This window comes from Pelophylax lessonae (genome assembly GCF_965119305.1).
Source record: "Pelophylax lessonae genome assembly, chromosome: 12".
In the NCBI taxonomy this organism is placed as follows: Eukaryota; Metazoa; Chordata; class Amphibia; order Anura; family Ranidae; genus Pelophylax; species Pelophylax lessonae.
Window position 1 is genome coordinate 126,427,892 of NC_138779.1, and position 24,032 is coordinate 126,451,923.

The 24,032-nt window shown below is 42.6% G+C and overlaps 1 pseudogene across 1 annotated transcript; it reads left to right on the forward strand.

Annotated features, from left to right (window-relative positions):
* The first annotated feature begins 7,915 nt into the window (after positions 1 to 7,915).
* On the forward strand, positions 7,916 to 23,456 carry LOC309568913 (annotated as a pseudogene). The gene is made up of 2 exons: positions 7,916 to 8,039; positions 22,851 to 23,456. The product of its transcript is annotated as an uncharacterized misc_RNA (transcript).
* Positions 23,457 to 24,032: the final 576 nt, after the last annotated feature.

Consider the following 24,032-nt stretch of genomic DNA (forward strand, 5'->3'; position numbering starts at 1 on the left):
TAAAGCTAGCGACTGTAAAGTAGGATGGAAGATTGGCCCTTGAGACAGTTGATCCTACCTGAGAGGAAGTCTCCAAGGAGCGTCTGCGACTAGCCTAACCAGGTCAACGTACCAAGCTCGGTGAGGCCAGTCCAGAGCCACAAAAATGACTAGAATCCCTTCCGCCTAGATCCTGCGAAGAAGTCTTGGCAGCAACTTGGGAGGAGGAAAGGCATACATCAGTTGATACTGACCCCACGGGGCCACCAGTACATCTGTAGCGTCTGCCAGAGGGTCCCGGGAGCGGGCCACAAACCTTTGCACTTTTCTGTTGATCCGAGACGCCAACAGATCTCAATCCTATTACTATTGCTATTGTTTTATTAACCACCTCCCACCCGGCCACTGTACATATACGGCCAGGTGGGAGTCTCGTCCTTCAGAAGGAGAGAGATTGCGCCGCCGATCTCGATGTGCCTGTGTCCCTCGGATTTCTCTATCGCTCATTGACAGACGTAGTCCTCGGTGATTCAGCACCTTCGGGTTATGCTGCCTCCACAGGAGTAGGACTAGACAGGAAATAAAAAATGCTCTGGCCACACCCTAGGGGCAGTCCCCGAGGGTATATCCTCTCTCTCCCTGCTACAGCACATCAGTTTTTTTCTGTCTAGTTAGGAGTAAGGACCTAGATACCTTGTTGGGATCTTCGGTCCTGGCAGGATTTTTTGCTTAAAAAGATTTTTAGATAGCTTTTTTTCTCCAGTGTTCCTGTGAGATCTTCAAGCAAGAAAGCTGAACTGGGCGACGGGCTGGGTGTTGAGATCCAGTGGTCACCCCAGTTCAGCCTGCGAGCGCGTGCAGGCCATAGCTCCGCGCTGGGTCCCAACATGACAACCCACACTGTGTTTATGGACTCTGTGCCTTTGGCTCTGTGCGGAGTACTATATGCTCCCTCAGTTCCCTTCCAGACGTACTTATGGGTGACCAGCAGCCCTATTGACAATCATTATCTCATTGTAAGTCATTTATCCCTACTTACTCTCCAATATATCCTTTTATTGGATGCCATGTCATTTTTGTCCTATTACTTTTTTAGATCTGCCTGCTCCTGATGAGTGAAAACATTCTTTCACGAAACGCGTCGAGCTTTATAGGCCACGTATATCCAATATCCATTTCAGCAAGCATCCAATCAATATAATTATTATATGTCTGTTGGTCTCCCATTAATTTTGTTGCTGTTTTTTACAACCAGTATGATTTTACATGAATATCTCATTGTATACTGTTTATGTTCCCCCCTAACCGAATGTACCTATTTTACCTATGTTTATTGCCATGTTATTTATTAATAAACACATGATGTTTATCATATGTCTTTTTATGCTTACCAGCGAAAGTGTATGTACTATCAAGAAATCATTGTGTGTGTACTGGTCACACCTCATGCAAAGTCCCACCTTTTTATTTTGTAAACACCATGTGTTCCTTATGTATTAACAATATATCAGGGATGGAGACTCTGTGGCAGGAGTCTCACTTAAAGTCCCATTTTCCTTTATATTTTCCTTTTCCCGAGTTCCCCTCCCCTCCCCATGTTTCCCTTATACCCTATTTAATACATGTGTCCAATCACAGTCGTCATGTAATGTAAATACAGCCGTTGTAACGGCTTTGATCTCTTCTTCTCCTCACACAGATCCTGTCAGTGAGAAGAAGAAGATGATCTGTGCTGCAGCCAGGGTGATCAGTGAGTTTTTCTAATTACTCACTGATCACAGGGGGGGTCTGTGCTGGTAATCAGAACATTGATTACCAGTGCATCCCTGGGGGGGGGGGGGGTGCCACTAGAGCCACCAGGGATGCCCACCCATAACCACCAGGGATGCCCACCATGGCAATCAGGGCTCAGAGAGCCTGCCAGTGGTGCCCTCCCTATCAGTGCTGCCCACCAGTGCCCATTATTGCCATCTATCAGTGCTGCCCACCAGTACCCATTATTGCACACCAGTGCTGCCTATCAGTGCCACCTATCAGTGCTGCCTATCAGTGCCCATCAGCACTGCCTATCAGTGCCCACCAATGCTGCATATCAGTGCTACCTATCAGTGCCACCCCATCAGTGTCTCCTCATCAGTGCCTGTCAGTGCGGCGTCATCAGTGCAGGAAAAAGCGTATCTATTTACAAAATTTTATAACCTAAACAAAAAAACTTTTTTTTTTTTTTTTCAAACTTTTCGTTTTTTTTTTATTTGTGCACCAAAAAAGAAAAAACCTTGCGGTGATCAAATACCACCAAAAGAAAGCTCTATTTGTGGGGAAAAAATGACACAAATTTAGTTTAGGTACAGTGTTGCATGACCGCACAATTGTCAATCAAAATGCAACAGCGCTAAAAGCTGAAAATTAGTCTGGGAAGGAAGGGGGCTTAAGTGCCCAGTATTGAGGTAGTTAATTAAATCATTGTTAATTCAATATTTTTTTCCATTGCTCTTGCTCTGTCTCTCAGTATCTTTTATGTGTTTAAATGTGTTTCTATTGTTTTAAAAGTGTGTTTAAAGATCTTAAAAAGTTTTTAAAAGTACAGTGAAAGTTAAAAAAACATGCCTAGGGTGTATTTAAATAGGGTATTTCTATTTCGCGGATTTTCACTTACTGCGAATGGATGTGGAACATAACACCAGCGATGGAGGTTGTTTAACTGTATTTATCTTTCAAAAAGTGTTTCCAAGTGCTAACCCTTTCATCCAATATCTAAATTGCTGCATTTGTAAATTTAAAAAGGCAGTATAAAAGAATAGTAGTAATAAAAATAAAAAAAAAAGCACTTGTGGGTTTAACCAATCCTTTTTTTTGGATAATTTTCCTTTAAGGGGGGAGTGGCAGGGGGTGTGCCCTTTGCCTACATACTTTTACTAATAGGTGTCCCGAATTCCTATCTGAACAAGTTGGGAGGTATGGTCTACACTACAGGCATAATATTATCTTTGAACCTCTGCATATGTTCCCTTAATATTGTTCCAAAAGCTTCTCAAATTAAGGCACACCAAGAAAAAATTTGAACATCGTTCTCTTTTTTATATCACTAGGATTGATTGTAGATCTTGAAAAATGAAATGCAGCACTACCGAGGTTCTTAACTGCCTAGGTAGAATTTTATAAACAGCCCCCTGATATTTGCTACTGTAGCAAGAACCCCCAAAGAGCCACTGGAAGAGACTTGGGTCCCCCCTTACCTGTTCAGAGCCAGCCACCTTGTTTTCAGTCCCAGAAGCACATCAACAAATTCAGGCTTAGTCGAGGGTTCTTTTTAAAACTTCTTGTAGGTCTTGAAAAAATGCAGGGAAGAGGGTGCAGGATACTTAAAGGCCCATAAAAATATCCTGATATATTTTGTCCCAGCAGTATTAGGCCCTACTCAAAATAATGCTAAAGAAAAAGGGGACAGCCAGTAAATCGGAGACAGATCAGTTACAGTCCCTGAGGACCAACCTCTAGTGTCTCACCCTTAAGAAGTACTTCCATACCAGCAACTACAGGAAAAATGCCCCCATTCATGTTTGTCCCTTCGAATAATATCGGACAAGCACGTGATCGACTTTTGAAAGCTGTGTACCAACCATCAGATTATTGTACAATCGCTTCGAAAGCGGTATTTTTCATCTGATTGTGTGTACGGGGCTTAGGTCCCTGCTGTCAGAACACAATAGCGCAGCAGGAACGATTCCCTCATCCACCTTGAATATCAGTATTTTTTTTTCCTGATCAGCTGGCAGACTGATCAAAAAAAAAAAAAACCCACGAACCAGCCTTAGCTTGATAATGTTTTCATAGCAATTACAGTTGGAAAAAAATGCAAAGCACATCAAATTCTAACTAGACACAGGAGCCAAAATACTGTAAGTAGGATACATTTAGATGTATTTCAACAGAAAAAGCTTGTATTGCCCCCTAGTGTTCACCATTGTATGTTACAATTACATCAATCCTCCCTGGCATGTAAGCTAGGCACACACAGCTAGGTTTCTCCCATTCATCTCATAAGCCATATAAGAGGAAAATTCCTCCATTAACACTGTTAACCTGCACTAATAAACAACCAAAGCGTAATGCTGCAAACTATTTTCCGGATACACGAAAAAAAAAAAACAATATAATAAAAATAAAAGTGCGCAAAACCTCTGACCTCTAAAAATCATAATGCAAGCAAGCAATAAAGTAATACAAATATTATCAGCACCAATAAAAAAAAACCCACAATAAAGTGGAAAAATGAAGACATATTCAATATAAATCAAACAATGCTATAATAGAAATGAAAGTCCACACCCAAAGAGATATATAGGTCTCCACCAATATAAACAATCTTGCGTGAAAATGAAAGTCCACTTCCAAAAGAATATTTCAGGGGCCACCGTATAATATTGTGTGAAAATGAAATGGCATAGTTCTACATGTATTAGTCCCAACCACCTCGGACATAGATATATGAACTTCCTTACCCGATAACCAGGATCTCCAGATAATAAGAGATCCCTAGCGCAGGATACACCAAATACGAATCACACCAGGTTATGGTAACAACCTCCACACCTACCCAGTCCTCCGCTGGCTGTCTAGAAAGCGCAATTAAGCATCTCAGGTTAACAAAATTTCACAGACACCACGCTGAGGTACATTAGTGTGCGTGATGATGAAATAGGCCGGTAGCACCTCCCTACGCCTTTTGTTTATGCAAGGGACATCCTCAGAGGACATACATGATGCTGATTTTATTTATATTACTTTATTGTTTGCTTTAATTTTGAATTTTATGGTCAGAGGTTCTGCGCATTTTTTATTTTTATTTTTGTTTATTATTTTGTTAACCTGCACCAGCTATTTTATTCAAGCAGCAGCAACCGCAGCTGTTTGAGTACTAAAAAGGGTTCATTTGCATGTGCTTTGATCTCTAACTTCCAGGTTGCTCTTCAGAGAGCATTTGACAGGCAGTGAGCAGGCATTGTATAGCCTTCTCAGTGCCTGCTTTAACCCCTTGAACCCTGCAGTGGGTTGCCACAACCACGTGTATTACACAGAGTTGTGGGGAGCTTGCAGAGCAGCCCTATTCACTTGAATGAGTCATGCTTGGTGAGCCTTATGCCTGCTGAAATCTATACTTCCTGCCGTCTCTGTGAAGCAAACCATTTTGTATACCCATGGCTGCTGCTTCTGCAGCTAATGGGGTATTTGTTGTATGGCAATAAAAATGCAGCTCAAATACTAGTGTGAACTAGCCCAAACATAAAGGTAATTTGGGCCAGCTTAGTCCAAACAAACTATTTCAAGTAAAAACAGAGTTAAGCCTTAAAGAGAGACCTGACTTTTAGGGTCATTAACAATTTAGTGGTGCGTGCGTTGTTGTGAGTTGCATTAAAGAAGATGTACAGCCAAAGCTGGTTTGGCTGTACATCTACTATGAATCAGTTTGTTCCTCACTCCTGTGGCCTGTTTTTAGCAGAGAGCGGTCTAATGTCCACTCTCTGCTGACGTCACAGATGTTGGTCCAGGCACCATGTTATTATGACCACAGAGTCGGGATCCGCCAGGTGCCTGGATCGAAACCCGGCTCCGCCTCTCAGCGAGTCGCTGAGAGCCTGAGCCAGCCCCTCCACAGCTCAGAGCTCCAATGAGCCAGGAGAGGGCAGAGAGCTGTGACTGACAGTCAGCAGCTCTCTGCTCAGTGAGCTGTCAGAACTAAGCGATTGGCAGTGTTTGATCGCTCGGTTCTCAGTGCAGATGCGCCGGGGGAACAGATGCAGCATTGGACTGATGCTGCATTCACCTAAAGTAGGTAGGTATACATTCGATGGAAAACGCCAAACCCCATACTTCTCTTTTAGGACAACCCATTGAAACTAATGGGCTACTAATGCCCCAAACATCCCAGACATTGCTAAGGCCTGTGCTGCCTGCTGGTGACACAAATAATCCACCTACTTCTGTTTTATATTGAACTTTGTGCTATGTACATAGCTTTTGTTGAGGTAAAACTATTTCTCTCTCCATACATGTCAATGAAAACACAAAAGCAGCTAGTGGGCCTGTTCACACCATCTGTGCTGAGCTGCACTGGACAGTCTTGTCCTACGCAGTCGCAACACAAAGACGTGGTGTGCGCTGAAAAAAGTACTGCATGCAACTTGTTGCAAAACAAACTAAAACATTGCAATGCCCCTGCTATAAACAGAACTGAATGAAATGTCACTTTTGAGATTTCAGTAATGTTTAGAGTTAGGCAAATGGTTCGGCTCGAGCATGAGTTCCGGCAGAACATTGGCTGTTCGCCCGTTCGACGAACACCCGAATAATCATGGCGTTCGACCGTTTGTTTGGTCCACCGAATGCCCCTCAATGCACTGCGCCGCCGCACAGTGCATTGGAAGCCCTGATTGGCTGAAGCAATGAAAGCTTTGCCCAATCAGGGCACAGAGCACTGTCAGAGCCATGATTGGAGAAAGTAATGATGACTCTATCCAATCATGGCTCATTGCTCTTAGACCCACCCCACACTATAAAAATATTCTCCCCATAGCGGCCATTTGCAGTATGATATTGGAGTGGAGAGAGATAAAACACAATGTTCAATGCTACTAGCAAGTCAGTGTGCTATAGTGTGCTATTGTGCTTCTGTTGTCAGTGTAGAATATCAGTTTAGTGTGAGTGAATCTAGTGATAGTTCAGTGTGAATGTAGTGTGACAATTAATTTTTACAATAGTGTCAGTTTTTCTGCGTGTAGTGTAACCATTAATTTTGTCTTAAGTGTCAGTTTAATTTGTCAAGGCAGGTTTTCTGCAGTATATATCAGTGCATCACTACACTTTTAACGGAGTATATATCAGTGCGTTTTTGCGTGTTTAACGCAGTATACTGTATATCAGTGCATTACTACACCTTTATGGCAGTATATTTGAGTGCGCCTTACTGTACATTTAACGCATTATATATCAGTGCATTACTGCACATTTATTGCAGCATATTTGAGTGTGTTACTGCACGTTTAATGCAGTATATATCAGTGCATTACTGCACATTTAACACAATATATATCAGTGCTTTACTGCACGTTTAACGCAGTATATCAGTGTGTTACTGCACATTTTTTTTATAATCTTTATTTCAAAACAAATTTTCCAACAAAGGTAGGAACAGTAGAAGATACAATAATAGGACATATTCACAAAAAAACTAGTGTTGAATTGAAATACATAGCTTGAAGGCAAACAGTCAAGAATAATAAACGTATTACCAAATTAGAGCACTGAAAACACATCCAAGGGCGTCAGCCCCAAACAGAATAAATGGCGCAACCATACTGTGCAGCTCTCAATCTAACCATCATAGCTCTCCAAGCAGTAGAGGTAGCAAAGGTGTAGGAGAAGATGGAGAAAAAGGCTTTGAGGGAAGGGAGGCGGAACTCCAGCCAAGGGGGAAGAAGGGGGGAGAGAGGACAGGGGCAGGGGGAGCAGAAATGAGAGGGAAACTATGTTTGAAGGCCAATGTCAAAAAGATCTGATAAGGTGTCTGCAGAGGTGTCGTAAAAAAATCCTCATTCCACTATCATTAATTATTGTGTGCAGGGGGAGAAGTGCTATCGCCAAGTAATGCATCCAGATTACCCACTTCGCATAGAATTTATCATAGCGGTCTTTGCATCTGGCCATCCATTCCTTCGCCTCCATAATACCATTTACCAACTTGACCCATGCAGCACGATCTGGGACCCTCCGAGGTATTTCCTGCTTCATGTGCCATCCATTCCTCTTAGCAGATATTCGAAAAGCGTGTTGCCTCACTTACTGAACGCCGCCTGCCATCTGATTCCGATTTATTGGAAGCAGGCGGCGTTCAGTAAGTGAGGCAACACACTTTTCTTATATCTGCTAAGAGGAATGGATGGCACATGAAGCAGGAAATACCTTGGATTGTCCGGAATGTCCACATCCAGGATCGCCAAGACCTGCGCCTGAATATCCAGCCAGAAAGGCCGTAAGAGCAGACACTCCCACCACACATGAAGGTGAGAGCCCCAACTCCCACAGCCCCTCCAACAACGGTCCGACTGGCCCGGGTAGATCTGTGCGAGCCGGGAGGGAACTTTATACCACCTAGTCAGCACTTTATTGTTGCTCTGAAAAGGTGCACTGTAGGTCTCTCTCCCACTCCCATATGAACCGAGGCTTAGGTACAACAACGCAATAGAGCGCGGGATCGGATCTTTAGAAATGAAAAGCTTCTCATAAGGGGTCATCAGCGGTGGGGAGCGGATTGTGCCCAAAATAGGACACAGAAAATGAGTAAGCTGATGATATCTCCAGAAGTCCACGGGGAACCTCCCATAACGGTCACGGAGGCCGGACAGTGGTATTATGATCCCCTTCTGGACAAACCGGCCACAACGGGTCTCCCCACCCAATGCCCACGTCCCAAAGAAGGATATGTCCTCCCCAGGAAGGAACCAGGGGAACCCCCCCAGGGGCGTCAGTGGGGAGACCGCAGCGAACAGCTGAAGTCGCTCATTGACTTTGTCCCAAACCTGTAAAGTGTGGACAGTGGCAGGGGAGACCAGTGGGGAGAGGCCTCTATGCGCCCCGGTGAGCCACGGGGCATGAGACCAGTTCCTGCCCGCCATGAACTTCTCCATAGGGACCCAGAGCTTGCCCCGTACATGGTGGTGCCAGTCGAGAATCCTCTGTAGGGCCACCGCCTCATAATATTTCCGAACCACCGGAATACCCAAGCCACCTGTACACTTAGAGCATTGCATAAGCTGAAAGGCCAGACGGTTATGTTTACCGTTCCAAACAAAGCGGATAAATAAGCTGTTGAGGCTCAAGAAGAAGGACCTAGGCAAGTGGACAGGCAACATTTGCAGGTACGTTACTGCACATTTAACGCAGTATATATCAGTGCATTTGACAGGTGCATAACATTGCAATTTTTGACAGCAAGGCCAATTCTTGCTTTCATCAAGGGTACCTATATAGGCTTATGTTTTGATGGCACCACTGCGACACCCAAAGCCCAATTTTTCCACACCTGTTACTTCTATTCAAAGTCTGTGAAAGAGACACCAGAATTTATCCAAAAAATCTCTAATCTTGTTCCCAGTGCACTACATGTTGGCCTCATCATACAGACTGGTTTCCCAAACTGTTATTTCCAAAATATAGACAGCTTGCAGGAAAAATTTCATTTTTTTTTTGGCTTTAAAACGAAGGTGACCCCCCAGGCACTATATTGAAAGGAACTTTTTCATTTTAATTGTTATTTCTCATTTGGATGGTTTCACTTTAAGCATCAGTAAATCACTGCTCATTTAACCACTTCTGGACTGCTTGCGGTATATTTACTGCGGCAGGCTGACTCATACAGGCAAAACGACATAGGTGGAAGGGGCAGCTAGGCAGGAGCCACCGGCGGCGTGCTCCCGCCCCGATCGTCAGTGGGGAAGCCGAAGCGGGTGTCAAGCGGCTCTGATTGCCGCCTGACACCCACGATCATTCCCCGCTAAGAGAGAAGGACGGTCGGCTGTTGTAAACACAGCCGACCGTCCTTCTCTCTGGAATGATCACAGAGCTCATGTGATCCTGCTATATGGGATCGCATGTCTCTGTGATAATTTCACAAGCACGCCCCCCCCCCCCCCACAGTTAGAATCACTCCTTTAGGTTCACAATTAACCCCTTGATCACCCACAGGGTTAACCCCTTCCCTGCCAATGGTATTATTACAGTAACAGTGCATATTTTTAGCACTGATTACTGTAGTAATGTCACCGGGAACTCCCAAAAGTGTCAAAAATGTCAGTTAGGGGTCCGATCTGTCCGCCGCAATGTCGCAGTCCTGCAAAAAATCGCAGATCTCCACCATTACTAGTAAAAAAAAAAAAAACAATAAAAATTACATAAATCTTTCCCGTAGCTAGTAGACGCGATAACTTTTGCGCAAACCAATCAAAATACGCTTACTGCAATTTTTTTTACCAAAAATATGTAGCAGAAAACAAATTGGCCTAAAATGTTAAAAAATTTTGATTTTTAAATTCATTTTTTGAGAATGTCATATAGCAGAATGTGAAAAATATTGTTTTTTTTTTTCAAAATTGTCGCATTTTTTTTATAGCGCAAAAAATAAAAATCGCACAGGTGATCAAATAACACCAAAAGAAAGCTCTATTTGTGGGGAAAAAAGAACGTAAATTTTGTTTGGGTACAGCTTTGCCCGACCGCACAATTGTCCGTTAAAATAACACAGTGCCGAATCGCAAATAGGGCCTGGTCATTTAGGGGGCAAATCCTTCCGGTCTTAAAGTGGTTAATAATGAAGTTTTTTACAAACTTTTTTTTTCATTGATACACGTCTCCCAGTGCAGTACCTGGACCCCTATATCCATAGTATGCCCACTTACTTGCAAATAAGCCTTCAAAATGGACAGTTTTGATTTTCCCAGTTCGGGTTACGTAGACTTCAATGGGGTTCGTTATTCGGTTCTGAACTTTTGCGATGTTCTAAAGTTCTGCCGCGAACCAAACAGGGGGTCCTTACGTAATGTAACGAAGAAAAAAAAAAAAGTAAACAGTGAGAAGTGCTAGGATTGGTGTACCAACACTGTTCCTCCCATTGCACCCCAGAGGCCATACTTTCAGTGCACTTACTGGTGTAAATGAGCCCTAAAGCATTTTAGAAAATCAAAAACATGTCATAAAGAGGTCAAACGCAAGCTGAATGTACCTGAAGGCTTGTTGCATTTGCTCATCTACATACTGTAAACTATTATAAATAATTTCAGAAATGCCTAACTCTTAAACCAGACCCACCAACTTATTTAGCTTTCAAAAAAAAAAAAAAACATAAAAAGAGGTTTGATTTTGCATTTTATTCTATTTAATTAACTTTTTTTTGTATTTTGACTAAATAGATTTTTACAAATAAAAGAAAATTTCAGCACAATTTGCCACTGATGACAGATCAACCAACCGGCTATACTGTATAAAAAAGTATTCAATACATTCTGCCTATGAAGTACTGTACGTGATACTTTTTTTTTATTTTCAATACGTTTTTTTATTACAATTTTAAGCACAGTACAAAACCTTATACTTGAACTTCATCAGGTATTCGTCAAAACGAGGATGCATTTACCAAAGTGATCAGAGGCCTTGATCAGGGTATAGAAGAGCTACTACACAAAGTTTCAGGCCTAGCAATCCAGGTCTACTTTAGGGATAATCGAACGGTTCGGGTCGACCATCGGTTCGACCCGAACATTGATTGTTAGAAATTCGGCTGAATTCCGAACTTTTTGCAGAAAAAGTTCGGAATTCGGCAACCAGAACCGACCAAAATGCAATGGGACAGGAACTGGGCTTTAAAAGCCCGTGATTGGACCAGAACCATCAGTAAAAGCCAATTGAGGGGTCAGGAGAATGCTAGGAATGTGATTGGAGTGACTAGGGGGTCCAGAGGCCAATCAGTAGTGAATACGCCCCCCAGTATATAACATAGCCCGCCAAATCTCTAGCACTGTAATACAGGGGCTGTGGAAGAGAGTGGAAGCAGTTCTGTTACTCCTGCTTCAAAAGTGTCATTTAGCAATTATTAGTGTGAGGAAAGGGATATCTAGTGTAGTTAGGGTACTATTTTGCACTATAGTTAGATTCAATAATCTAGTTTCTGTAGGGAAAGTGTTAAATGTCAAGGTGACTGTAGTGTAGTGTAGGGTGAACTGACTCTGACTGCTATGGCAGGGTGACAGAATTCTTCCATGTCAGGGTGACCGCCATAGAAAAAAGATTGTTTGTCTTAGAATTGCAGTAGAGCTCTGCTACTTTCACACCTGGCCGTTTTTGTTGCAGGCGTTTATTTGGCTTTTTGTGGACGTCTTTGGAGGCAGGCATAACATCTAAACTTCTATATAGGGGTATATATACACACACACATATATGTATATATACACATACACACAAATAGGTGTGATAGGAGCGGAACCCTATGCCTGCAAATAATTTCATTAGCGCAGGCATAGGGTTCAGCTACTTTCACACCTATATGTGTGTATGTGTAACTATACATATATGTGTGTGTGTATATATACCCCTATACAGAAGTTCAGATGTTATGCCTGCCTCCAAAGACGCCCAAAAAATGCCCAAAAAAATGCCTGCAACAACACACCTGGGCGTTTTTGTTGCAGGCGTTTTTTTGGGCATTTTTCGGGCGTCTTTGGAGGCAGGCATAACATCTGAACTTCTGTAAAGGGGTATATATACACACACACATATATGTATATATACACATACACACATACAGGTGTGATAGGAGCGGAACCCTATGCCTGCAAATAATTTCATTAGCGCAGGCATAGGGTTCCGCTACTTTCACACCTATATGTGTGTATGTGTATATATACATATATGTGTGTGTTTATATATACCCCTACACAGAAGTTCAGATGTCATGCCTGCCTCCAAAGATGTCCACAAAAAAGCCCAATAAACGCCTGCAACAAAAACGGCCAGGTGTGAAAGTAGCGGAGCCCTATCCCTGCTCTACTGCAATTCTAAGACAAGCAATCTTTTTTTTTTTCTGGTTCTGGACATGCTACAGAGCTGAAACTTCACAGGTACACTTTTAGACCCCCCAGACACTAAATCCAAAGAAATCTCATTTTTTTTTTCCAATACTTTTTTCAATAATTGGCTCTCTATCAAAAACAACAATTTTTAAGAACTTTTTTTTGTGTGATTAATAGTCCCTGGGGCATGACCCAGAACCCTAGGCACTTTTTAGGGGCATTTATTGGGTTTTAGGGCTTCAAAATTGTGTTTTTTGATTACCGAAGTTAGGGTCCCATTGATTTCAATGGTGTTCTGGAATCTGAACCCGAACTTTCGGGAAGTACGGGTGTTCTGGTCGAACCGAACTTTTCAAAAGTTCGATCATCCCTAGGACCATGACAGTAAGGCTATAAGCCCATAGGTATCAATCACTAGGTACATATTTCCAGAACATGGTGAAGTATAACATTAGCTTTTAGAATGGATCCTGATACCGAAACCCAAGGGGTCTCGATTTCGAGAAAATAGCACAATTGGGGAAGCTGTACAGTTCCCCCTCAGCATCCTACTAAAACATTTATCAATATGGTATGACAGAACCACAAACAGAGAAGCAAGAAATTTAAAAAAAAAGGGAAAGAAAAGAGAAAAGTAGAAGTTTAGAGTGTAGTAGGACCCGTTAGCCCGGGCCTCCCCTCACAAAGTGGCCCAGTGTCTAGGGAGCTGCAAATGCTAATCAATTTTTCATTGATCATAATCCAGCATATTTTATGTTTTACCAACGTGACATCAATCACGGTGATTTTCACACTCACGCTATGGTTATTTTAGCTGCTAGAAAGATAACGGAAAATTTATATCAAATACTTGCCGTAATTTTCCTTTCCTGATGGACTCCATGGCAGCATACGTATCGGGTTTGGCCCCGCCTCCAAACCTACCCATAGGACCTCACTCCCATAAATCTTTGCACCTGTTCAGCACACGTGTTCTGTAACTATCCTCCACAGAAATCCGGGAGGGAACTCCTGCTGCCATGGAGTACATCAGGAAAGGAAAATTACGGTAAGTATTTGATATAAATTTTCCGTTTTCCTGACAGACTCCATGGCAGCATACGTATCGGGAAATAACTCGCCGTACACACAGGGTGGGCAGGTGCTGAACAGAAAAAAGTTTAATTCACTTTGTCAACAGACAAGACTTGCAAACCAAAATTCACAGAAGAAAGAGCCGCTGGCTCAACACAGTAGTGGGACAAAAATGTGTTAATAGAGGACCATGCCGCTGCTCTACAGATAACATCAGGAGCCACGTGTATGGAAACTGCCCACGAGGTAGAAATGCTCCGCGTCGAATGAGCTGTAACTACTGCTGGAGGGGTCAAGCCCTTAGCCCTATAAGCCCACTGGATGGTTTGAATGATCCATGAGGAGATAGATATCGTAGAGGCCCTTGAACCTTTGTTTTTGCCATAGAAGGTAACAAAAAGATACTCCGACTTTCTGAAAGAAGATGTTGCTTCCAGATATTTCCTAATACAATTCCCAACATCCAGTGGATGAACCGGACAGTCTTCCCCTTGTCTGAAGGTCGGTAATACAGTTTCGATGTTTTCGTGGAAGACAGAGGTCACTTTTGGTCTTGCATCCAACATGAGAATAAGCACCACTCTGTCAGGAAAGAATGTTAAGAGGGGCTCTTGTGCCCCGAAAGCCCCAATTTCTGATACTCTTTTTGCTGAGGTTACAGCTACTAGAAACACTGTTATCAGAGTAAGTTCCTTTATGGTCATGGACTCAGACGTTTCTTGGATACGATCTGACAGGAAACCCAGAACTAGAGGCAGGTCCCACTTGGGAAACCTAGGCTTTCTTTGAGGCCTAATTCTAACTGCTCCCTTAAAGAACTGACGTATTAAGGCATGACTGGCCCAGGAGATCCCCGTGAAAGCTGAAATAGCCGAAACTTGGACCCTGAGTGAACTCACAGAGATTGTTAGATCGTTAGACCCTGATTGTAGGAAGCTCAATACATCCTGGATCTTAATGGAGGATTGAGGATCAGGCCTTGCAGCCAACTGTGAAGAAAACCTTGACCAGATTCTCTGATAGACTGTAACGTTCATGCGTTTTTGTTAGTGGATGGATTTACAGCTGCAGAATTATTACACTCAGTAGCCTTGTAGAGATACTGTTGAACAAACATATCCAACTCTCAGGACTTCATCACTTCCTGTTATATACTATATATATATATATACCTTAATTAGATGTTTAATGGAGGGATAGAATATATGAGGATGTATAGATGAGAGACAGGCTATTGTATGGTGAGCACTAGAAGTAGTATTAGGAGAGTTGCAGGTGATGGTAAAGCAGATAGGTTCTGATGTCTAGTATAGTGCAGATGGTAAGAGGACACAGATGGAGTATACTTAGACAGAGTAACCTAGTGCAAGGATAGTTGAAGGTAGTCCCAAGAGCTAACAGTCTATGCAGATGATAGTGAATAGATAGATACAGATAGACTTGGTAATTGCAGTAGATGACAGTAGGAGATTGGTTAGTAAGGAATCCCCTGTGGGGTACTTATCACTTAGATAGGTTAGTAGTAACAGTGTCCATTAGAGAGAGGTGATCCCGTAGCGAGATACGGATCACCAGGGAGGTTCCGGCTTCAGTTCAGCAAAGGGAAAATGTCAGCAGCTCCGACTTCACAGGAGTAGGTGCGGTGAACATGTGGTTTGAACGAGCGGTGAGTGAGAGAAAGCCGGCGATTGAAATAGCCGCTCATAGCGGCGCTCAGCAATGATGTCATCCGGTCTTAAAGGTATATGCGTCTCTTTGTTACACAAGATGGGACGCAATTAGCAAAGGAGAAATATGGAACAAGGGTACCAGAGGTACCAGAACATTACAGTACCCCCCCCCCCCTTAAGGCCGGCTCCGGAAGGCCTCTAGAACTGGTTTTTCTGGATATTTCGAGTGGAAATTGTGAATCAGTCTAGGGGCATGTATATCGGAGGTATCCAGCCAGGTGTCATCTTGGGGCCCATAGTTCTTCCATCGTACAAGATACTGGAGTCTTCTTCTATTGAAACGGGAATCCAAAATTTCTTTTATCTCAAATTCTTCTCCACCTTCCACTTGTACAGGAGGTGGAGGTGAGATAGTAGGCCTTATTCCTTGGTTAGGAACATGGGGCTTCAGTAGAGACACATGGAAGACAGGATGTATCTTGAGGTCTGCTGGTAATGTGAGTTGTACTGCAGCTTTTCCAATAAGCTTCTCTATTGGGAAAGGTCCCAGAAATAGAGGTCCAAGTTTTTTACTAGGGATTTTTAGTCTCAGATTTTTTGTGGAAAGCCAAACAAGATCCCCAATGGTATATTGGGGAGAGGGTTTCCTACGGAGGTCGTAGTACTTCTTTTGTTGGCTATGAGCATGGGATATGGTATTGTTGAGTAATCCCAGAGAATCCTTTATCTGGGCAAGATAATCAGATGCCACTGGATTACTTGATGGCAAGATACGTGGAGGAAGGAGTGTGGGATGAAACCCATAATTTAGGTAAAACGGACTTTGTTTAGTAGTGCTATGAGTTGCGTTGTTATAGGCGAATTCCGCCAGCGGGAGGAGATCTGCCCAATCGTCCTGTAGATACGAAGTATAGCAACGCAGATACTGTTCAATGCACTGGTTTACTCTCTCTGTCTGTCCGTTGGTCTGAGGGTGGTAGGGAGAAGTAAGGTTACGCTCTATTCGCAGTATCTGACATAGAGCTAGCCAAAACTTTGAGATGAATTGTGAACCACGGTCAGACAGCAGTGTCTTTGGAATACCATGTAACTTAAAGACATGTTTCACAAGTAATTCCGCTGTTTGTTTGGATGAAGGTAGTTTTCGGATAGGAGTGAAATGTGCCATCTTGGTCAGATGGTCCACTGACACCAAGATGGTGTTGAATCCTTTGGAAGGTGGTAGTTCCACTATGAAGTCTAAGGATACCACTTCCCACGGAACCTGGGGTATCAGTAAACTACAAAGTAACCCTGATGGTTTCGTGTTGTCAATTTTAGACCTTGCACAGATATCACAAGATGAAACAAACTTTTTTACGGTTGTCTTCATGTCTGGCCACCAGAATTGCCTAGTAAGTAGATTGAAAGTTTTAGTCATACCCATATGTCCTGCCATAGGTACATCATGCGACAATTCTAAGATCTTGGTTCGCATAGTAGGGGGTATGTATAATTTATCGTTGTAGTAGAGGAAGCCTTCTGCGTCAGTAGTTAGTTGTGGTGGAGGTGAGTCCAATCCTATGCTGTGCAAAATCTCTTCCTTCAGGGAGCGAACGACACCGATAATACGTTCAAGTGGTATTATAGGGACTGAGGGAACCTCAGTACAATCTTTCTCGGCTAGTCGTGAAAGTGCATCCGCTTTTTTATTTTTGTCTGCGGGCGTGTAAGTCACTAAAAAATTAAATCTCAGAAAGAATAACGACCACCGTACCTGCCGGTGGGAAAGAGTTCTATTAGTTTGAAGGTATTGAAGGTTTTTGTGATCAGTATATATCAGAATTGGCAATTGAGTGCCCTCAAGTAGATGTCGCCAATTCTCTAACGCCAGTTTTATGGCTAATAACTCCTTCTCACCTACTGGGTAGTTCACCTCGGGGCTGCTTAATGACTTTGAGAAGAAAGCAACTGGGTGAAGAGGTGAGGTGTTTGTTGGTCGTTGTGAGAGAACTGCTCCTACTGCCATATTTGACACATCTACCTCCAAGATGTATTGAAGGGATGGGTCTGGATGGCATAGTATGGGGGCAGTAGTAAAGCTTGATTTCAGCAGACAGAATGCTCCATTTGCTTCTTTTGACCAATTAAATGGTTTCTTCGTGCTTGTAAGTTGTGTGAGAGGTTTCACAATCGCAGAGAAGTTCTTAATGAATTTCCTATAGTAGTTAGAGAATCCTAGGAACCTTTGTAATGCTTTGCGAGTGGTTGGCACAGGCCAATCCAGAATGCAGGATATTTTGCTCATGTCCATTTTGATTCCATTTTTAGATATAATATATCCTAGGAATAGTACTTCCTCTTTATGAAACAAACATTTTTTTAATTTAACATATAAGTTATGTGCAAGTAGTCTTGACAACACAAGTCTTACATGTTTTATATGCTCAGGTAAGGAATGAGAATAGATAAGTATATCGTCCAAATATACTACAACACAAACATCAAGCAAGTCTCTGAATATCTCATTTATAAACCGTTGGAAGGCTGCGGGAGCATTACATAGCCCAAATGGCATTACAAGGTACTCAAACAGTCCGTATCTGGTTCTGAATGCCGTCTTCCATTGATCCCCTTTACGGATTCAAATTAAATTGTATGCCCCTTTTAGGTCCAATTTTGAAAAGAAAGAAGCCCCACGCACCTGTTCGATAAGTTCAGGAATAAGAGGTAAAGGATAACGATCCTTTATTGTAATGGCATTTAATTGTCTGAAATCAATGATAGGCCTAAGGCTAGAATCCTTATTGCGGACAAAGAAGAGTCCAGCAGCAGCGGAGGAAGTAGAAGGTCGGATGAATCCTTTTGCCAAGTTCTCATCCAGATACTCCTTAAGATGAGAAAGTTCATCCTGTGAGAGAGGATAAACATGTCCGAAAGGCAACTTGCTGTTAGGGAGTAGATCGATACAACAATCATAATCCCTATGGGGAGGTAGCATTTGAGCGTTTTTCTCAAGGAAAACCTCCGATAAATCCTGATAACACTTGGGAATAATGTCATCCGACACTACAGACAGGATCCTATCATATGTGGGGAGATTACACGTCGTTTCACAATAGTGAGAAGAGAAGGCTAGCGTTCTTGTTTTCCAATCGATGATTGGTTGATGTATGTGTAACCAGGGAAGTCCCAAAATGATTGGAAAATGTGGTGAAGTTAATACATCAAAGGTGGTGGTCTCCACATGAGACTCGTCAGCAGTTACAAGGAGTGCTTGTGTCTGACTGGTGATAGGACCAGAGGATAAAGGGGTACCGTTAATAAAACTAACGGATACAGGTTTGGGTTTTGAAACAATAGGTATTTTATTAAGGGAGACAAAACAAATGTCAATGTAGTTTCCACAAGATCCTGTGTCGATCATAGCCTTGGTGGTGATCCTAGTTTGGTCCCACTGCAATGTTAAATGAACAAAAAGATAAGGATTAGAAAAGGAAGTTGTGAGTCCTCCTAGCAAGACATTTGAACACTCACCCTCTTTTCTGCGGACAAGGGGACAGCCGTTTATCAAATGATTCAGGGATGCGCAGTACATGCAAAGATGTTTGGTTTTCCTCCTGGCACGTTCAGAAAGGGTCAGAGGTGGGCGTATCATTCCTACTTCCATAGGAGTAGGGTCAGCAGGCAACATCCGAGAAGGACTGGAAAATGGTGAGCCCATCTTCTCAGCCTTTCTTTCTCGTAGTCGTCTGTCAATATTGATACTGGTCTGTATCAGTCCCTCTAGAGTGCCAGGTAAATCCGCTCGGGCGAGCTCGTCTTTAACGGCCTCAGATAATCCGAGTCTAAACTGCGTTCGCAAAGATGTGTCGTTCCACCCTGAATCAGGGGACCATCTTTTAAAATTCGCCACGAAATCTTCAACAGGTCTCCCTTCTTGTTTTAAGGCTCGTAATTGGGTATCAGCGGTACTCTGCTTGTTGGGGTCTTCATATAAACTAGCGAGTTGTGCTAGGAATAAGGGATAAGAATTAAGGAGTGGATCATCCTTTTCAAAGAGAGCGTCTGCCCAGGCCCGGGGTTCACCCGTTAAATAGGAGATGACAGTACAAACCTTAATTTGGTCAGTGGTGTAGGTTAGAGGTTTTAACAAAAAAAGCAATCGACATGCGTTTTTAAATTCACAAAATTTGCTCCGATCACCAGAAAACACTATAGGAGGGTTTATCTTAGGCTCACGGGGCTGAGCAGCAGAAAGCTGTGGGAGACGGCCAAGCTGCTGTCTCAAGGTCTGATTTTCATTTTGTACCTCTGTAAGCGCAAGGATCAATGCATCTACTTGCTGTTTTAATTGTAGTACATGAGTGGGTAATTCTGCTGAATCCATATTTTTTTTAAAGGCTCGTTCAATCTGAAACGTTCATGCGTTTTTGTTAGTGGATGGATTTACAGCTGCAGAATTATTACACTCAGTAGCCTTGTAGAGATACTGTTGAACAAACATATCCAACTCTCAGGACTTCATCACAGTGCACAGCCTGTTATATACTATATATATATATATATATACCTTAATTAGATGTTTAATGGAGGGATAGAATATATGAGGATGTATAGATGAGAGACAGGCTATTGTATGGTGAGCACTAGAAGTAGTATTAGGAGAGTTGCAGGTGATGGTAAAGCAGATAGGTTCTGATGTCTAGTATAGTGCAGATGGTAAGAGGACACAGATGGAGTATTGTGCTGCCACGCAGCTTTAACTGTCTAGCAGTTGTTATTACATGTTATGTTATGCTATGTTATTGGTATCTTCCTTGCACCCCTGCTGTTTCTGGCTAGATGGTTTCTCCCATCTCCATTTTCCTGCTGTATCTACCATTTTGTCTAGTTGTTATGAGGAGACTGCAGAGTGTGGAAGCTGTGTAACTTCATTGTAAATTTACCTATGGAAAAGCCTCTATGTTTATGTCTTTGCTAACTTGAAGCATAAAGAAGCATTGGAGAACACCTCTGGAGTCTTTATTCATTGAGTAAACTATCTGTTAAAGCCATCATTCAACCTGCTGCACACACTTACAGACTGGAGGTCTACAAGAGGGTCACAGGTACAATCGATGCTGAGACAGAACAGTAAATTTACAATTATCCATCACACAGTTATCTCTGCAGCTTCAGCAGTAAATTTCCAAGAAGTACTTGAAGTAAATTTACAGGAGTACACAGCTTCAGAGAGTAAATTTACAGGAATACACAGCTTCAGAGAGTAAATTTACATGAAGAATTCATCACAGGTATCTCTGCAGCTTAAGAAAAGTAAATTTCCATTTATCCATCCCACAGTTATCTCTGCAGCTTCAGAAAGTAAATTTACAAGAATACACAGCTTCAGAGAGTACATTTCCAAGAAGTACTTGAAGTAAATTTACATGAAGAATTCATCACAGGTATCTCTGCAGCTTAAGAAAAGTAAATTTCCAAGACTCTGCAGCTTCAGAACTGTAAGTACCACACTTGTCTGTGAGTCACCAGAGGCATTACTCTACATATGAAACCAGCCACCTATTACTGCTTCATTACTGTTACAGCCTTCTGAGGTGATCCAGTTTGAACTAGTTCCAGCACTAGCCACTATTGTAACAAAAAATACCGTAGCCCAGCCTGCTTAATAACAGAAGTCACTACTTACAGAGCTGAGCTCTGTCAGATTTCTAACAAGACACCAGAAATACAGTACTTATTATGTCTGACAGAGATCTCACAGAATTACCTGCATTTAGTCAAGATAAAGCAGACTCCTTACTTCATTCTGCTCGTCCTGTCAGAGCCCCTCATCCATCCTTGAAGGCAAGGGAGGTTTATGAAGCAAGTAAGGAAGAAACATCTAGTAACTTGACTGCATTATGGGAAAAGACTTTAAGTTGTATAACAGCCACTAATGTAACTAGCAACAATTCTGAGCAATTGAACACTGCTCTCTCAAGGGTTAAGAAGGCATTTGAGAATTATAAAAGACTTTCTGAGAAGTACTATTCTCTATTGTCACATTCCAACATAGAGGAAGCTGCATTGGAATTAAAGGACTTTACTTCTAATGACCAGCAGAGGCATAGCACATATCTTGAAGCAAAGGCACAGATAGAAGGGAGATTGGCACAGATACATGAGACTACATCCTGTAACTCTGCTTCTTCCAGACACTCAGGAAAATCTTCTAGGTCTGCCCGCTCATATCATAAATCTTCTTCTAAGTCATTGCGGTCCTGCTCTATAAGGTCAATACTGAGCGACCAAATACTCAAAGCTCGCCAAAAGGTTGCAGTAGCCCAGGTTCAAGCCGCCTGCTCTGAAAAAGAAGCAGCCTTCAAGGCTCAGCTAGAAATTCTTCAGAAGAATAGAGAAAAGGAAGTAGCGTTAGCAGAGTTATCTGTCTTGGAACAAGCCCTATTGGAAGAAGAAGGTGCAGCTTGTACCAGCTTAGCTGCTTGTCAAGACCCTGTTGAAAGGACCCTACAGTTTGTCCTAACTCAGAACCACGACAATACAGTCCCACCTACAGTTGGAGATTCTTCTCATAATCATCCAGCAAGTGGATCAGAAGGCAATGTGTCGCCAAAGCAAGCTGGTCAACTAGACGCACCTACTAACAGAGACCCTCCACAACTACCGCACGTCACAAAGTCATCAAGTGAATCAACCTACGCAGCTCATGTGCCACCACAACCCTATGTGCATAGAGATTACAAGGGCACAGCAGAAGACTACAGAATGAACTCTATACCCCCTTTGATACAGCTCTCTTTGACTTCAAATGCTCAGAGACCTTCAGTCGACAGACCCTTACCTAAATTAAACCCATCTGCAACACCTTTCTCTCTACCTACCAGCCAACATCAGATACCAACCATGGTCCAAGACGGCGCACCATCAGTAGACCCTGTGGCTATAAAAACTGAAAGCACTGACATTGCAGAGTTCAGCAAGTATATGATTCGATGAGAGTTGATTACAACTGGACTGTCTAGATTTGATGACCACCCAGAGAACTACAGGAGTTGGAGATCTACATTTAAGGCGGTAACCAAGAACTTGGACATTGATCCTCAAGCAGAACTTGACTTACTAATAAAGTGGTTGGGGCTTCAATCTTCAGGACAAGTCAAGAGACTTAAATCTGTCTACATTTATAACTTTAAAGCAGGCCTTGATGCTGCCTGGGAACGTCTAGAACAAGACTATGGGAGCCCCGAAGTCATTGAATCTGCCTTATTCCAGAGACTAAACGACTTTCCTAAAATCTCTGTTAAGGACAATCATAAGCTTGGAGAGTTAGGTGACCTCCTTCATGAACTTGAAATTGCTAAGTTAGATCCTAGTTTACCAGGTCTTAGCTATTTAGACACTGCTCAGGGCGTAAATCCTATTGTAGCAAAGTTGCCTAGCCATCTTCAGGGAAAGTGGACTAGTGTAGGATCAAAGTATAAGTATGAGCATCGTGTTTCCTTCCCTCCCTTTTCTTATTTTTCAGAGTTCGTGCGGAAGGTTGCAAGATCCAAGAATGACCCAAGCTTCTTCTATCCAGGTACAACCACCATTCCTTTAAGTACTTCAAGGGGTATTGCCACCAACAGTAAATTCAAGGATTTAAGGCATCCTATTGCCGTGAGGAAGACTGCAATAGCATCCAACGTCTTGGCTACAGACATCAAAGCAAGCAATCTTAATCAACAGTGTCCTATTCATAATGCGCCACACTCTCTCTCCAAATGTCGTGCATTTAAGGACAAGCCTATTGAAGAACGCAAGTCATTTCTCAAAGAGCATAATATCTGTTTTAAGTGTTGTGCATCCTCCGATCATTTAGCTAGAGACTGTAAGATCGCCATCAGATGTTCTCTCTGCAACAGTGCCAAACATGTGGACGCTCTTCATTCAGACCTGTTCAAAAGGAAACCTTCACCCGGCAGCAACCCCAAGACTACATCAGATGATGGCGGGGAGAGAACTGAGCAATATGCCGACCCCGTAACCACAAGGTGTACAGAGGTATGTGGAGAAGGGCTTCATAGCAAGTCTTGTAGCAAGATATGTCTTGTAAGAGTTTTTCCTGAAGGATGTCCACAAAAATCCATAAAAATGTATGCCATACTCGATGATCAGAGCATTCGCTCATTGGCCAGTACAGAATTCTTTGACCTATTCAACATTCAAGGAGAGACCTGGTCTTATACCTTGCAGACATGTGCAGGAAAGGTCAATACTTCTGGAAGAAGAGCCCATGGCTTCGTAGTTGCATCAGAATATGAGTTTCCTCTTCCAACTCTAATCGAATGTGATCAGCTACCAAACAACAGAAAAGAAATCCCCACACCAGAGGTTGCACGTCATCACCCTCATTTGAGCCACATTTCTAACTACATTCCACCACTTAACAAGGATGTTAAGATTTTGATTCTACTAGGGAGAGACATTCCTAGAGTTCATAAAATAAGAGAGTTATGTAACGGTCCAGATGATGCTCCTCAGGCCCAGAAACTCGATCTTGGATGGGTGATAATAGGAGAAGTCTGCTTAGACCAATCTCACAAGCTCTTGGATGTAGCTTCCTACAAAACGAATGTTACCTGTCAATTGATGAAATGTCCATCGCACTATTATGTGAAGGAAAGACTTGATTTTAAAAACGAAGTTCCATATCAAGCACTCCAAA